The sequence below is a fragment of the Triticum dicoccoides genome, chromosome 7B (assembly GCF_002162155.2).
Source record: "Triticum dicoccoides isolate Atlit2015 ecotype Zavitan chromosome 7B, WEW_v2.0, whole genome shotgun sequence".
Classification (NCBI taxonomy): Eukaryota; Viridiplantae; Streptophyta; class Magnoliopsida; order Poales; family Poaceae; genus Triticum; species Triticum dicoccoides.
The window spans coordinates 214,474,411-214,480,674 of NC_041393.1; positions in this window are offsets into that span (position 1 = coordinate 214,474,411).

Sequence of the window (6,264 nt, forward strand, 5' to 3'; positions counted from 1 at the left end):
CTCCTCCCTCTTCCCACTGCCCCTCACTCCTCCCTCCTCCTCGTCACTCCTCCCTCCTCCCACCTCTCTATGTATAGAAATTAGGAATTCAAATTTTAGTTAATAGAACATATAAAATGTAGGTAGAATGGAGGTTTTTTGAATAGAATAGGTAGGTCGTGTTTTACTAATTTTGTAGGTTTTTTTAATAGAACTAGGTTTTAATTTTTTTAGTAAATGTAGGTAGTGTTTAACTAATTTTGTAGGTTTTTTGAATCAGCATAATAATGTTTAGTTGATAGCTTATAGGGTTTCAGTAAGTCCAAAAATGAGGATAATAATGTTTTTGTTTATATTTTGTTTTTGCAGAAATCAAGGAGCCCTACATCATCCCGGTCGTCGTCCTCGTCACCGACCCCCTCCGACCTTGAGGTGAGACCAGCCAAATCCCCATGTCGATGATGATGTAGATGTAGATGTTTTGATAGATATAGTAAAGTAGTAGATGAGTAGCTATGACAATTTCCATGGAATAGAAAATTTTCAATGTAGGACTTTCAAATATATAGTGTTGTGTACTACTAGTGCTTGCCCTAGTGGCCTATGTTTGCAAGGAACATCTTAAAGTGGCCTATGTTTTGCCGGAGTGTTGATTAATTTCCATTCCCGGCAGATTTCAGATGCTCGATACGTCCTTTTTAGAAAAGGCCATGCTAGATTTTTCCGTGAATTTTAGCATGCCTTGTGCTAGAATGTAGGAAATATTGAGTGCCTTGGATTTGCCGGAAAGAGCATTAAATGACATTTTTGGGTTGACTTTAAGTCTATCGGGACTCCATACATGACAATGAAAAAACTGTGAGGGAGTGTCCACCATATATGAGAGAAGAAGAATTCTGACTGTTGTCGTGGGGGTCGCTTCTCGTTCGTTCTTGTGTGCTACACAATTTGGTGTAATGCACTCGGGGATGAAGGGAGGAGCGACCATCACCGATGGTCGAATATATCAGAGAGGGAGTGCCCATCATATACACCATGTGAGATTAGAGTTTTCAAGGAAGACTCGACAGACCGAAAGTCAACCCATGATGAATATTCACAAGTTTAATCTTTCAATTTTGAACACAGGAGATGTCTGATGATGAATATTCACAAGTTTAATCTTTCAATTTTGAACACAGGAGATGTCTGTGGCGACATGTATCCTCACCTGCAAAATGATAGGTTTTTCACCATGAAGCTGGACGAGACCTTTGATGTTTGTATGGTATGCAACAATAAGTATTTCATCATAATTAATATCATCACTTGTGCTTCTTTTGGTCAATGTTTAATTCCTGGATTTTTTTCAATTGATTAGTACATCCCGTGCCATGCAAGACCATATGTATTGCAGAAGCTCGTTTTCAAATACTTTGAGAATACGGAGACGAGGAGGGCTCACTTAAGAACTAAACATGGTTATGTGTTTCTGGTTAAGCTATAGAATATGGACAATCACTCCCATTTTGGTAGCTCTAATTGGGAAGATCTCTGCAAGGCATATGTATTTGACGAGGGTATGCAAATAAAATTTGATATTCGTCCTGAAGATGGTGATGATAATAATATCGATATCTGGGTGGATGTGGATATGCCTCCAGTTTTGCCTAAATGTGAGTTTGTCAAACTAATTTGTTAAGTTAAGTAATTTATATTGGTAATTTTAAAATATTTGGTGTTCATCGATACTAAACATCTTTATTTATAATTGCCAGCTTATTTCTTATCTTCCAAAAATACTCGAAAGGCTGTAGACAGGACATACTACAGCTATGACTCCAAGCTTAATTGTGAAGAGAAAGGTTATCTTGTCTCATTCATAGATGATGTTGAGGCCTTTAAAACCAATCATTATATCCTCCCAAATTTTACTGGATACGTGCCACTAGTGCATAAATTGCATGATGGTAACTTCACTTCCAAAAACTTGGTAAGATTTTGTTAATGATGTAACTTTATTGCATACATTCGTCTTAAGTATATAAACTACATTGCTAACTATATATGTTACTATTAAGTTTTTCAATAGAGGATCCCGAAGGAGGTTGTGCCTTACATGTTGTTTACCGAAGGTTATATGCATATGGGTAACTGATGTCTACTACACAACCTTCTTCTTGTAGACGTTGTTGGGCCTGCAAGTGCACATGTTTGTAGGACAGTAGCAAATTTCCCTCAAGTGGATGACCTAAGGTTTATCAATCCGTGGGTGGCGTAGGATGAAGATGGTCTCTCTCAAGCAACCCTGCAACCAAATAACAAAGAGTCTCTTGTGTCCCCAACACACCCAATACAATGGCAAATTGTATAGGTGCACTAGTTCGGCGAAGAGATAGTGATACAAGTGCAATATGGATAGTAGATAAAGGTTTTTGTAATCTGAAAATATAAAAACAGCAAGGACTAATGATAAAAGTGAGTGTAAACGGTATTGGAATGGTAGGAAACAAGGCCTAGGGTTCATACTTTCACTAGTGCAAGTTCTCTCAACAATAATAACATAGATAGATCATATAACAATCCCTCAACATGCAACAAAGAGTCACTCCAAAGACACTAATAGCGGAGAACAAACGAAGAGATTATGGTAGGGTACGGAACCACCTCAAAGTTATTCTTTCGGATCAATCTATTCAAGAGTTCCTACTAGAATAACACCTTAAGACACAAATCAACCAAAACCCTAATGTCACCTAGATACTCCACTGTCACCTCAAGTATCCATGGGCATGATTATACTATATGCATCACACAATCTTAGATTCATCTATTCAACCAACACAAAGTACTTCAAAGAGTGCCCCAAAGTTTCTACCGGAGAGTCAAGACGAAAACATTTGCCAACCCCTATGCATAGGTTCATGGGCGGAACCCGCAAGTTGATCACCAAAACATACATCAAGTGGATCACGTGATATCACATTGTCACCATAGATACGCACGGCAAGACATACATCAAGTGTTCTCAAATCATTTAAGACTCAATCCGATAAGATAACTTCAAAGGGAAAACTCAATCCATTACAAGAGAGTAGAGGGGGAGAAACATCAAAAGATCCAACTATAATAGCAAAGCTCGCGATACATCGAGATCATGCCATAGAGAGAACACGAGAGAAATAACACGAGAGAGAGATCAAAAAAAATTCTATGTTCACCAAGATCAATCTATGAGTTCATCTAGCAATGAGAGAGAGGAGTGCATCTACATACCCTTGTAGATCGTGAGCAGAAGCGTTCAAGAGAATGGGGTTGAGGGAGTCGTACTCATCGTGATCCAAATCACCAAAGATCCTAGCGCCGAATGGACGGCACCTCCGTGTTCAACACACGTACGGTCAGCGTGATGTCTCCTCCTTCTTGATACATCAAGGGGGAAGGAGAGGTTGATGAAGATCCAGCAGCACGACGGCGTGGTGGTGGATGCAGCAGGGATCCGGCAGGGCTTCGCCAAGCGTCTGCGGAAGGGAGAGGTGTAGCAAGGGGGAAGGGAGGCGCCAGGTGTCAGGGTGCGGCTGCCCTCCCACCCCCCCCTCTTTATATAGGGACCCTAGTGGGGGCGCCGGCCCTAGGATATGGGATCTCCTAGGGGGGCGCCGGCCAAGGTGGGAAACTTGCCCCCCAAGGCAAGTGGAGGCGCCCCTTCCCCTAGGGTTCCCAAACCTAGGCGCAGAGGGGGGCCCAAGGGGGGCGCACCAGCCCACCAGGGGCTGGTTCCCCTCCCACTTCAGCCCATGGGGCCCTCCGGGATTGGTGGCCCCACCTGGTGGACCCCCGGGACCCTTCTAGTGGTCCCGGTACAATACCGGTGACCCCCGAAACTTTCCCGATGGTCGAAACTCGACTTCCCATATATAAGTCTTTACCTCCGGACCATTCTGGAACTCCTCGTGACGTACGAGATCTCATCCAGGACTCCGAACAACTTTTGGTTTGCTGCATACTCATATCTCTACAACCCTAGCGTCACCGAACCTTAAGTGTGTAGACCCTACGGGTTCGGGAGACACGTACACATGACCGAGACGGCTCTCCGGTCAATAACCAACAGCAGGATCTGGATATCCATGTTGGCTCCCACATGCTCCTCGATGATCTCATCGGATGAGCCACGATGTCGAGGATTCAAGCAACCCCGTATACAATTCCCTTTGTCAATCGGTATGTTACTTGCCCGAGATTCGATCGTGGGTATCCCAATACCTCGTTCAATCTCGTTACCGGCAAGTCACTTTACTCGTACCGTAATACATGATCCCGTGACCAGACACTTGGTCACTTTGAGCTCATTATGATGATGCATTACCGAGTGGGCCCAGAGATACCTCTCCATCATACGGAGTGACAAATCCCAGTCTCGATCCGTGTCAACCCAACAGACACTTTCGGAGATACTCGTAGTATACCTTTATAGTCACCCAGTTACGTTGTGACGTTTGGTACACCCAAAGCACTCCTACGGTATCCGGGAGTTACACGATCTCATGGTCTAAGGAAAAGATACTTGACATTGAAAAAGCTCTAGCAAAACGAACTACACGATCTTGTGCTATGCTTAGGATTGGGTATTGTCCATCACATCATTCTCCTAATGATGTGATCCCGTTATTAATGACATCCAATGTCCATAATCAGGAAACCATGACTATCTGTTGATCAACGAGCTAGTCAACTAGAGGCTCACTAGGGACATGTTGTGGTCTATGTATTCACACGTGTATTACGATTTCCGGATAATACAATTATAGCATGAATAAAAAACAATTATCATGAACAAGGAAATATAATAATAATCCTTTTATTATTGCGTCTAGGGCATATTTCCAACAGTCTCCCACTTGCACTAGAGTCAATAATCTAGTTACATTGTGATGAATCGAACACCCATAGAGTTCTGGTGCTGATCATGTTTTGCTCGCGAAAGAGGTTTAGTCAACGGATCTGCGAGATTCAGATCCGTATGTACTTTGCAAATATTTATGTCTCCATCTTGAACATTTTCACAGATGGAGTTGAAACGACGCTTGATGTGCCTGGTCTTCTTGTGAAACCTGGGCTCCTTGGCAAGGGCAATAGCTCCAGTGTTGTCACAGAAGAGAGTGATCGGCCCCGACGCATTGGGTATGACTCCTAGGTCGGTGATGAACTCCTTCATCCATATTGCTTCATGCGCTGCCTCCGAGGCTGCCATGTATTCCGCTTCACTTGTAGATCCCGCCACGACGCTCTGCTTGCAACTGCACCAGCTTACTGCTCCATGATTCAACATATACACGTATCCGGTTTGCGACTTAGAGTCATCCAGATCTATGTCGAAGCTAGCGTCGACGTAACCCTTTACGACGAGCTCTTCGTCACCTCCATAAACGAGAAACATGTCCTTTGTCCTTTTCAGGTACTTAAGGATATTCTTGACCGCTGTCCGGTGTTCCTTGCCGGGATTACTTTGGTACCTTCCTACCAAACTTACGGCAAGGTTTACATCAGGTCTGGTACACAGTATGGCATACATAATAGATCCTATGGCTGAGGCATAGGGGATGACACTCATCTCTTCTTTATCTTCTGCCGTGGTCGGGCATTGAGCCGAGCTTAATCTCACACCTTGCAACACAGGCAAGAACCCTTTCTTGGACTGATCCATATTGAACTTCTTCAATATCTTATCAAGGTATGTGCTTTGTGAAAGACCTATGAGGCGTCTCGATCTATCCCTATAGATCTTGATGCCTAATATGTAAGCAGCTTCTCCAAGGTCCTTCATTGAAAAACACTTATTCAAGTAGGCCTTAATGTTGTCCAAAAGTTCTATATCATTTCCCATCAAAAGTATGTCATCTACATATAATATGAGAAATGCTACAGAGCTCCCACTCACTTTCTTGTAAACGCAGGCTTCTTCATAAGTCCGCATAAACCCAAATGCTTTGATCATCTCATCAAAGCAAATGTTCCAACTCCGAGATGCTTGCACCAGCCCATAAATGGTTCGCTGGAGCTTGCATACCTTGTTAGAATTCTTAGGATCGACAAAATCCTCCGGCTGCATCATATACAGTTCTTCCTTAAGATAGCCGTTGAGGAATGCCGTTTTGACGTCCATCTGCCATATCTCATAATCATAGTATGCGGCAATTGCTAACATGATTCGGACGGACTTCAGCTTCGCTACGGGAGAGAAAGTCTCATCGTAGTCAACCCCTTGAACTTGCCGATAACCCTTAGCGACAAGTCGAGCTTTAT